Consider the following 12,434-nt stretch of genomic DNA (forward strand, 5'->3'; position numbering starts at 1 on the left):
AGATATTTTAAAAATGACATCATAGAATTTTTAGGCAAATGTATGGAACAAGAAAAGACAGGAGTATTGACTTAAATTTTGATTTTAATTTTAGCTCAGACCTTATGAAGGCTAAATGTATCATGTGACCATACACGCTAACAAATAAGAGCTGAGATTATTTTTAGATGTCATTCAATATTTAGCATTTTAAAAATCCTCACATATCACAATATTTATTCTTGTTTGGTTATCTCTCGATGCTGGAGCTACTATGAAAATAAGTAATTTTCTCTCCATCCATACAAAAATTCATAGTTTATAAAATGGTACTTAGACAAAGAGTCACATATATGTAATTTCAATAGTGACTGAAAAAAAAGGGCAATTGTTTGGGATGGAATAAAGAAATAGTGTTTTTCTTATGGCCATAGGCAGCATTCTACAAGAGGAAAGAGTGAGGACAAGTCAGTTTAGCTTGCCTTAAGGCAAATAAGAACTTTTAGTATGAATAAGACATTGTTCTCATATAAGTGAAAAAAATGTGGGGCAACTTAATGGCTCATAGAATAAAAATCCTTATAACACAGTCAGGGGGACCCTGAGTGTGAATACTCAGCATCACAAGGAGCTGGCCCTGACTCTAGGATTGTACCTGTAACCCCAGTGCTCTTGGTGTGGGAGAGCTGGGTATTGCCTTGCTGGTCACCTGCCTACCTAACCTCTCTTGGAAATAAGACTGATAAGGCAGAGATACAATATGCCTTTTTCTTCTCAAAATTCCCATATCACAAAATCAGTAAATTTAAGTTGTTGTCATTAAGTCCATGCATCTGTTATTGCAACTAAATTATCTTATTATTAGTTATATTTGGCCTTTCACAATGATGGTTAAGCTTTAAACCTACAACCACATTTATGTTCTTACATGTTTATACATAGGTATAGTATCTACATGTATTCTCTATATAATATACATAGGTGTGTACAGTTTTGTCTTTAATTAAATATTACATATTTACTTTAGAAAAATGTAAATTCTAATATTTCAAAAATAAACAGTATTAGAATTCAAGTATCATCATGAAGTCAGTGCACATTTCTCAGATGGAATAGATATAGGTTATAATAGTATGAAAGCTAGATGAATATTGGGATATAATCAGTCAGTATATGAACAATAATATTACAAAATGTTTTAAAAAAAACAAAGAGAATAAGAAAGATACATTATTCTTTGGAAGATAGCCATTAGTAAAATGATTTAAAAATAAAGTGAGCAATATTCATTATTTTTACAAAATTTATACAGCATATAATTCCATAATTTTGCTTTATTTCTCTCAAAGCAAAAATTAATAAGTAGTTGTAATGACAAACTAAGATTATTGCTTTCAGTGATATTATCTGTTTTACTTTATTTTCTTTAAAACATTAGAGATTTACAGTTGTTAGGCATTAAAACAATCATGGATAACACACTGTGAAACACACATGCACAGAGAAACACACACACACATACACACACACACACATACACACACACCTGATACTGTGTACACATAAGAACAGTCAAGTAAACTCAGAGATTATCTTATGCACTCATGTTTGTAATTATGGTACATTATTTAAGGAGTATAGTCATATAGAAATTATAGTCTCAACATATGATAGATATTGATCTACCTTCAGAATTTCAGACTTACCAATATAGGAAAGATGTTTTCTTCAAGGTTGACGAATACAAATACTGAAAATACTGTGAATGTATTATTAATATAATTCCTGATTTTTTGGAGGTTCTTCTTGCTGTATATAGTTTAGTTCATTTATGAGTTATAATATAAATGTACATATAAAAATAAAAAACACTTAAAAATATATGTGTGAAGGCAAGACAGGTTTAGTCATTTAAACATAATTATTTTCTTTGTTTTAAAAAAATAAAATTATACTTGACACATCCATAGCTGATAAATCCTGTTTTCTCCAACCTAATTAAAATGTCCAGATAAAGCAGTTGGAATGCATTTTTATTATTTTTCTTCCATTCAAACCCACTAGCATTTATTTATTCACACTTGTAGTTAATAAATAAAAATAAAACCCAAGCAGCTTGTGGACAGGTGAAACATACAATTATATAAACGATAAAGAATAACAACACCAAAAAAGATGGATTATGGTAGACTGGATATGGAATTGTGATTGAGAATGGTCAAAGTCTTTCACAAATGCTAATAACATTACAGATAGTCACATCTGGTTGAATGTAATCATGGGGGAATGAAGCCCAATTCTTTATCTACAACAAAACTTCCATATAAATCATCAGAATACATCTTGTTAGTGGAAAGAAAATAAATTAATGAGGCAGAGGACCAGGATATCTAGTATGAGACTGTGTCTTCTAGAAGCGATAGAGAACCTATAACCATGATATTTTTTAAAAAATATGGCTGCCTAAATAAGTGTGAACAATGACATCAGCAATGACACTTGAAAAAGGAAATCTCACCAGGCCCAACTCCTAGACAAAGAGCTACAGAAAACAAATAACAGCTGGAGAGGGAAAGTTAGTCAACTTTAGCAATTAGACCCTTAGTTGTTTATCCAGTAGCAAGTGGTCAGTCCTAAAATCATTTACCCAAACTGATATGTCTGGGCTAAAGAAAATACCACAGCCCTGAAGATTCAAGCAGAACTGTCTTGTGAAATTTCAGAATTTCACCTACTTGAAAGATAGATAAGTAGTAGTCAGAAAAATCAAGATAATTAGTTGAAAGCCCAACATCTAAGTGAAAAATGGCAGGGAGAAAAATAGAATAATTAGTTTAGAGTATATATATATATACATATATATATATATATATATATATATATATATATATATATATATATAATATCTGAAATTCTAGATGATTAGCTGCCATCAATTTAAGAGAATAACACCTGTGATTTATCCCAAATCATCAAATTTCCATAAAATTATGTACAGTTAAGCTCTTTTTGTATTTATGCCTAACCATTTATACAAACTCAAATTCTCATTAAATGGTACACAGAAAGTTGAGTAAATAATTCATCATAAAAGCAACAAATACAAAACAACAAAATAATAAAATAGTGAAAAGAAAAATTAAAGCAGGAACCAATATATACACAGAATGACTGATTTTATCATCTCTTTATCAGACAAACATGAACGAAACAAAGAAAGAACATGACTGATAGAAAGGTAACCATTTCTAAACATCAGGAAAGTAATTTTCTTCCCTTATTAATATTAACAATACAAAGCACCCACACATATAGGGTGAAAATGACCAATGAAATCATTCAATAATCGTACCAAGACTTCTACATACCAAAGCAACTAGGTCAAATGATCAATAAATGGCAAAATGCTCACAAAGCCATATGATAGATGTAAAAATAAGCATCCCAAAGTCAAGGAAGATGATAGAACAATTAACATGTGTGGGCTATGAGGATAAAAGATGCAAACAACTCACAGATCTTTTAAAAGAACCAAGGAGGAAGTAAATATTGCTACTATGGGGCACACAGAGATACACAGAAATGATTAGTAGAGATGATCAAATCATTTCTCTTATACCTGTTGAGGTTGGTAGGAGCAACATGCTAATGAGGATATAATACAGAAAATAAGCATAATTAGTAAAACAACGAGCAAACTTTCAATTTCATTCAAAGATGAAAGTGAAATATATGAAGGAAGGAAAAGGGGAAATTAAAGTAATAAAATTTTTCTAAACTTCACAAACAAATTGCTAGCTTACACGAACATCATCACTCACTGATCAATGTTACACATTAGAAATAAAACAATAAACACTCAAATCATGATTGTATGTCAGAGAGGATCATGCAGCTAATTTTATATCTAGTGCAATACTTTGAACAACTTAATACTGTATCTGGTTTACCAAAAGGAACATTCCTAGAATACCCACCCTGCTTCAAAATCTATTTTGATAACCCAGCACTAATTTTCATACCTTGAGGCAGTGATGAATCTGAGCAGGAAGTGAGATGTTTCAGGTTTTTGGGGATGGTTCAGCTTTCTTCAAATTCAAGATACCCCTGCACAGAATGTATGTGGTATTCTCTTGAGGAACAGAGTCAAGTACTCTGCTGCACATAGTCCATTATTATATCTGCTGCCTAAAATGAACATGACTAAAAGTGTACAGTAGTGTTTTTACCCTTCTGTCGGTCCTAGTCTAACCCCTTCTCAGCATTACAAAACAAAAAACAGCTCCATATTCATCTGAAATTGTAGACATAGATCTTTGAGCTAGTTTGCAAAATATTTTGAAACAACAAAGTGGCAATTAGTAAACATTGATGTGTCCTGTGAAAGTAAACGGCAGTATACCAAATAACATTATAATTCAAGTGTGTTCCAATTTTTACATTTTAACCAAATTGATTAAAACTTAATGAAATTGACAGATGGTAGATCATGAAATCTATTTTTATGGCATTTTATTATGCTCTTTTGATTACAAAACTCTGTTATGAGACTAATTTAGCAGCATTACTGTAATAGGATTCTGACCAGAACTTCCTAACTTACATTTGAAAGAGTGTTGTAAAAACTTTTATCAGTAAGAATGTGAAGTGGGAATAAATTCACAGTAAACTCTAGTTCATTTTTTCAAAAATGATAGTCAGAAGGTTGTGGTTGTTTACACGGGAGGATATATTGAAGGTGGTAGAAGATGAAGAATTGTGTGCACTGATTGGGCACTCACAATCTCCAGTAACTCTAGGTAAAGAATCTGGTGCCTTTTATTGGTCTGCACAGGCAGGGACACACACACACACAAGAGAGAGAGAGAGAGAGAGAGAGAGAGAGAGAGAGAGAGAGAGAGAGAGAGAGAGAGAGAGAGAGAGAAATATTGTAACATGTTAGTGTTATTTCGGAGAACAATGAAGGTGAGTCTCTTGCACGATCTTACTCTTTCATGCATGTTTTTAATTATTTTTCAGATTTCTGACTTTTGTCAATGATAGGATAAATAGGACAAACCAGTTTCTCTCTAAATAGCTGAGAGTGGGAAAATATTTTCAAATATCTTCTTATAACATCTTAGTAGGGAAAAATGTGAATAATTGTAAAATCAAAAAAAAAATCCATCATTAAGAAAGTGTTTTCCAAAGAGATGAAGTCATAGCCTGGCATTCCTGTTTCTAAAGAGAAGGGGAGACTTTGAAGGAAATGTTAAGAAATGTTGTGTGAAGGAGTATTTTTTTTTGGGGGGGGGACTAGGCAGATGTTAACAAACATCTAGTTACCTCAGTCAGGAAGGAAACAGAAGATATGTCCTTCGTTCAGCTCCATGAACCAATGAGTTTGCTGGAGCTATTTATAAAATATGAACAACCTTTGGATGTCTTCACCATTGAAAAAAATATCTGTCTAGCAACTCTGAGTGTTAACAATAACTCCTAAGGCTCCCGTTGACCCCACATAGAGGAGTAATAGGCCAAACTTTTAAGGTTTTACCTCTCACAACACCAAGTGCCTTCTCAGGGACACTATTATAATAATATGTGTTTATTTCTACTACACAGCGAAAAGTCACACGAGTCCAGTATGATGCCTACTGAGCTTGAGAAGCACATTATAAGCCTCTATATGAATAAAACACTATTCATGAATGAAGACTGTTCTCATCACATATGTGTAAAGTAGCTGCTATCATTCCCATTTTACATAGTCAGAACTTATGACGGCTTTGCAAATGATTATGGACCACACAGATATCCTTGAAAGTAGCATCTGACCATTACATACCAAATCACCTCAATCCATGAACAAAGCATTATGAAAACTGCACATACTATAGTAAATCTCTTAGGCTTCTTCAACTGTAAGAGGCCAATACTGATCTTGAGTTCTATCTTTTTAATTCTAAAGCCCTCATGTTGGATATTATAAAGCAGAGTTCTGAGATATATTTAGTTTCATAAATGAGAGCATGAGGCCTTTTATTCAAATTACTTAACTGTATTATACATATAGACATATAAATGCATATATATGCATGCTATGGAGGAAATAAGGGCCTTTAATGGACTATCTAATTCAAAAAATAATTTTAAGTAATAAATGCAAATTGTCTGTTTCAGATATTTGAAACCAGTGAATATTTTTAAACGCTACAAGGAAACAGAGTGAATCAACAGAGAGAAATCTTGTATTTCTGAGCAGTTTAATGAGGCCTGTTAAGTATAATGGGGACAAATTTATAGTTGCTTGGTTGAGTGATGATGTCTGATCATCTTTGGAAAGCACACAGTAGTGTGCACACTGTAAGAATTAGGAAGTTCTGTGTACTGTGAATAGTAGTGGACATATATCTGTAAAGTAATTTCATGTTGTAACAAAAGTTTGGCGAAAATTTTGAAAAAAAGTATATCACAATTTTAAGTTTGTTCTCACATCTCTTTTAGGACACACACACACACACATATTCTTTGGGAGAGGTCTAAGTATATAGCTCAGTTTGTCCTGGAACACTTGATTCTCCTTTCCCAGCCCATGAACTCAAGACCACATCTGATTAAGTCTTATAATGACTATGTAGTTACCTAAGCCATCAATGAAGAAGGAGCAATGGGCAATGAATGGTAGGTTACACAGATGTCTTGATGCTGCCTTAGCTCAAGTCAAATGCAGCAAATGAGGGTCCTGGGGCTCATTACTTCTAGCACTCTCTGTGAAGATAGAATTTTCCTAGCTTTTCAATATTATCCAGACACTGGTTACTCAGCTAAAGAGAGTCCTCTCATGGAGCATTTCAGGTACCTTTTTGCATCTACTGTATTTTGATCCAGGAAGAGGCTACATCCATGTGGGGAATAAGCCCTAGCACTTCTAGGTGCTGCGAGAGTCCTTGAAGCAGGGGTGAATGGGAGTGTCGCAAAAACCAACTCTTGACTCAGATGTTTGACACAAGCTGACAGGCTGTGTTCTTGAAAGCTGCTAGCAGGCAATTGTACAAGCAAGCATACCACAGAACACAAACCTTAAGTTCTTTATTTAGTTTTTTAAAGGAATAAAGTAAAAAAAAAAAAAAGGAAGTAAATAAAGTCAGTTATTTCACATGCACATGATAGCTGGCTAAAACTCTACAGAATTTCAACCTCATCTAAATGTCAGGAAACAGAAGCAAGCCCTATGTATATGCCCCACTAACTCCAAAAGCAAGCACATCATCATTTTATTCTTTATTAACTTCAATGTTTGACCTCTTCAGCCAGTTTTGTTTTTTGCAGAAAGGCACAACTTTTGTGATTTCCGTTCAAGTAGACATCAACAACTAGACAGTAGTACTCTTAGGCTATTTTTGTATAGAAGTACTAGACATTGCTTCACCTGGTAATCTTTCAAGTTCATCTCCAATATATTTTTTAAGAATCCTAATTTTTCCAAGATCCAAAAATCCAAAAAATTCCAAGGTCTGCTATCTGTGGCAGCTAATCATTCCAATAAAAGTCAAATCATTAAACCGAACTGCTTTACTCACCATTCCACTCTTACTTTATGCCTTCCCCAGAATCCACCTAAGCCTTTTCTTTTATTTAAAAAGTGAGGAACACAGTTTAGTATAGTAAAAGCTCAGACACAGTGGTGTAAATATCTACAGCCCTCCTCAGGGAAAGAAATTCTAAGGACTTGACTAGCCTATTTTTTTTTTATTTGTCATGATTGTATTTACATGATGAAAACTTTCAACCAACATAAATATGTAAAGATAGAGTTCTGATTGGAACAAAACAGAAGACTCAAGCACTGAATACATGGAAGTATTAGCCATCTGATACTTGACAAAGATGCCAAAATACATACCACAGGGAACACAATATCTTCAAAAATGCTTCTAGGAAAACTGGATATCCAGGGGTAGAAGTTGGATCACCTGGAGCTGGAGTCACAAGTGGTTGTGAAAGCCCTAAAATGTAGGATTGGTATCTATCAGTACACAAAAACCAACTCCAAATGGATTAAAGATCATAGTGTGAAATATGAAATGTTGAGATACCTAGGAGAAAATGTGGGCAGTACCCAACAAGGTACAGGTGTAGGAAAGAGTTTCTGAGTACCCTAATTTAAACCATTAACCAAGATCATAATCAGGTAAACTGTTTTGGATAAGAAGAGGAGGAGAAGGGAGGAGGAGGAAGAGGAGGAGGAAGAGGATGAGTTATTTTTTTTAATTTTTTTTATTATTAATTTATTCTTGTTATATCTCAATGGTTATCCCATCCCTTGTATCCTCCCATTCTTCCCTCCCTCCTATTTTCCCCTTATTCCCCTCCCCTATGACTGTTCCTGAGGGGGATTACCTCCCCCTCTATATGTTCATAGGGTATCAAGTCTCCTCTTGGTAACCTGCTGTCCTTCCTCTGAGTGCCACCAGGTCTCCCCCTCCAGGGGACATGGTCAAAGGTGAGGCACCAGAGTATGTGAGAAAGTCATATCCCACTCTCCACTCTACTGTGGAGAATGTCCTGTCCATTGGCTAGATCTGGGTAGGGGCTTAAGGTTTACCGCCTGTATTGTCCTTGGCTGGTGCCTTAGTTTGAGCGGGACCCCTGTGCCCAAATCTGCCTATCATAATGTTCTACTTGTAGGCTTCTAGGACCCTCTGGGTCCTTCTACTTTGCCTTTCTCCCATGATTCTCTCATCTAGAATCCCTCACTTACCAGGAAACTGAGACAGAGGATGAGTTATTATGTCTGGCAACTGATATGGAATTTACCCTGAGAATTTAAGTTTCTGCTAGAACATAGTTAGAAAAAAAGAGCTTGGAGGGGCTGATCAACAGGGTATTCCCAAGAAGTCAGAGGCAGAATATCTGTGTTTCTAAGCAGTTATCATGACTTTAGAGTGTCTGGTATCAGTGTTGGGATGCATTAAAATGATCAAATCCTAAAGATTGTAATGATGAGAATTGGTGGCAGAAATGGAAAAGAGAAACATAGTAAGTATAAATCTTTTAAGATGTTGAAAGATGTTTCAGTAGATATTCCACCTCTTGATCCATAGTCTGTCATAATTCTTAAGATGAAAGTGTCTTAGCTGTTACCTGCATTGAGTGAATGAAAGAAAAAAATAATGAATGGCATATTCAGCATTTTTCTACTAGAATGATATCTTCTGAATCAATCATTTTTATTTATTGAGAAGCAACTATCATTAATTATTTGAGGATTATAATTGTCTCAAATTGAATATGCTCATAATTCTTAGCCTTTTCTAGCAAATTCTTCAGGTTGACATTATTTATTTTCATTCTGCACCTTTTTAGATGATACTGTCCAACCATCCACAAAGCAATACTCTTCACAATTATGTTCCATTTTAATTTTAATCCATTTATTTTCATATTTATTGACTCATCATTGAAAGTCTATTATAATCTTCATTCTATTTTATGAGTTAACATTTTATTTATTTTACAAAAAATTCTTTTTTATGCTAGTTTTCCTGCAAATATGTATTTTTTAATTTGCATATACTTACATATTGACTACAAAAATGTATAAAACAAATATTACCAGATTACAATTTATAGCAGAAATTAGAGAGAGAAAGTATTGAATGGAAAGATAGATAGAAAGAGAGAGAGACACATGGGGGCATATCAAGAAATAACATTTCAATAGAATTTTAAGGAAAGAACATCCCAAGAAAGATAGAAATTGGAAATACGAATTGAAAAACATTTAAATAGTGAAAATTACAGTTGTAAGACTCCAAAGATGCCATGAAGAGGGCACATTTTCCAAAATGCTTTTGCTGAATGATGTGGTTTTGATGAATTTGGAAAGCAGGTTAGACTAAGAAGATAAAGCACTTTTGGACTTTTACAAAAAGTAAAATAGCACAATGGTGTAAGATACTGCAAGTAATGTTATGGTTCTGTGTTTATGATCGTACTCCTTGGACAAAGCAGGTGATTTGATAGGTGAAATGAACTTGTATCTGAATGACGGAGCACAGGGAAAGCATAAACCTGGAAGGGAGAAAATCAATTGAGATTTATGTTGATGCTATAAAAAGAAAGAAGTCCCGTATGTGCAGCATCTTCCCTGAGAATAACTAGTGATACATTGTTTAAGGTGTAAACGAAAAGGTAATTTCTAGATATTGAAAGTAAAAATGTGTATGGTACCTAGGAGTTCTTTTCTGAACTTATAAGAACCCTTAATAAATTTTCTAATACACATGTTAAACTTCAGTATATGTAGATGAATGTACATCTCTTTGTGAACAAAGAAACTTTGCAAGAGATTATGGTATTATCCAGTTGTCATTTATATCAATGTTGTTCTCTTTACTGTGCCATTTGTACAGAATAAAGTGGTATGTGTGTGTGTGTGTGTGTGTGTGTGTGTGTGTGTGTGTAAATGAAAGAGAGACGGAGTGTATAGTATAGTATAGTATAGTATAGTATAGTATAGTATAGTACAGTGGGTGTTAGATGCCCAAACAGTATGGGTGCATACTGTTTGCATGTATATGTAATATGCACTGGATGAATGTGTATATTTTGTATCCTATAAAGAAGTGGATTAAACCTTCTTTTATGATCACAGGCTTGCATAATTCTCTATAATATTTATGACTTTTCTCTATCATTTGTTTGATACTGTTTTCTTTATATTTACATATTCTATGCTTCATAAATGTCTATAATCTTAACCTGAGCCTGTTGTGAAATTTTAAGAAAACATAGAAATCTATGAAAACACAAACAATGGAAGGACATGAATAAAATAGTAGAAGAACTTAAAGTGGAAATGGAATCATTAAAGAAAAGCAAAAAATGAGGGAATATGTAATTAAAAAGTCGAGTTTATACAGCAAACTCAAAGGCAATCATCTCTCACAGAATACAAAAGATAGAATAATCCTAGGCGTTGTAGACACAATAGAAAAATGGACACATTTGTAAAAGAAAATGATGAATCTAAAAACATGTGGCACAAAGTATTCACACAAGTATGCCACAAAAACATGTGGCATAAAATGACCAAATCTAAAAATAACAGCAGTAGAAAAAAGGAAAGTATTCTAGGTTGAAAGAACAGAAACTATTGAAAAAAATCATACAAGAAAGTTTCCCAAACCTGAAGAGGGAGGTGTCTATCAAGGCACATGAAGCATACAGAATACAAAATAGATGGTACTAAAAAATAATACCATGTGGCACATGATGATTAAAAGGTGGATGTTAAGAGCACAGAAAGAATATTAAAACTTGCAAGATAAAACAGAACAAGTCATGTGTAAGGGCAGATCTATTCTTAATGGGACATCAATTCAAAATGGGAATCTAAAAGCCAGAAAGGCCTGAAAAATATTCTATAGACTCTGCTAGGCCATAGAAGTAAGCATAGAATACTATATTCATCAAAATTACCAATCTCAATAGATGAAGAAAATAAGACATTAAATGATAAAACCCAAGGTTAAATGGTTCTATTCACAATTCTACCATTATCTAAGGCTTTAGAAAGAGCATTCAAACTTAAATAAGTTAAACAAATCCAAGAAAACAGAAAAAGCAAATTATCTGAGACCTGAAATCCAAAGAGTGGTAACGCACAAGACATACAACACAAAATAACACTTATCAACAAACACTATTTATTATTATCTCTCAACATTAATGGTCTCGATTCCAAAATCAAAACAAAACAAAACAGAAACAAAAACCCAACAACTAAGGGAATATATGTGAAAACAAAATTCCCCTTCTGTTGCCTTCAAGAAACACACCTTAGCATCAAGTATAGGAATCACTGGAGGGTAAAAGAATGGAAAAATATATTCCAAGCAACTTGACTAAAGAAGTAAACTGGTATAGCCAATTTGAGATCTGACAAAATAGACTCCAAACAAAAACTAATCAAAAGATATAGGAAGTGATATTACATACTCATCAAAGTAAAATACACCAAGAGGACATTGAAATTCTTAACAATGCTTCAAAGACAAGGGCACTCAAGTTAATACCAGAATCGATGCTACAGCTTAAGTCACATAACTGGCTCTTACACATTGATAATAGAAGTGTTGATGTCTACTCTCACCGGTAGACAGGGCATTCAGGAAAAAAAAAAACTAAACAGAGAAATGCTGGAACTTACTGACTTTATAAACCAAATGAACTTGCCAGACACGGTCATATGCACCTTAAATTCCAGCACTTGGGAGACAAAAAGCAGACAGATCTCTGTGAGTTTAATTCCACTCTGTATATAAGGCACGTACCAGGACAGCCAGGGTTCTTACAGAGAAATTCAAGCTCTGACAGAAACAACCCCCCAAAAAAAGAAAAATTCACTTAACAGAATAATAACAACAGAAAAAAAAACAACAGAAAAACAACAAAAGAAAGATTAGACA

Source organism: Acomys minous (genome assembly GCF_964271855.1).
Source record: "Acomys minous genome assembly, chromosome: 19".
In the NCBI taxonomy this organism is placed as follows: Eukaryota; Metazoa; Chordata; class Mammalia; order Rodentia; family Muridae; genus Acomys; species Acomys minous.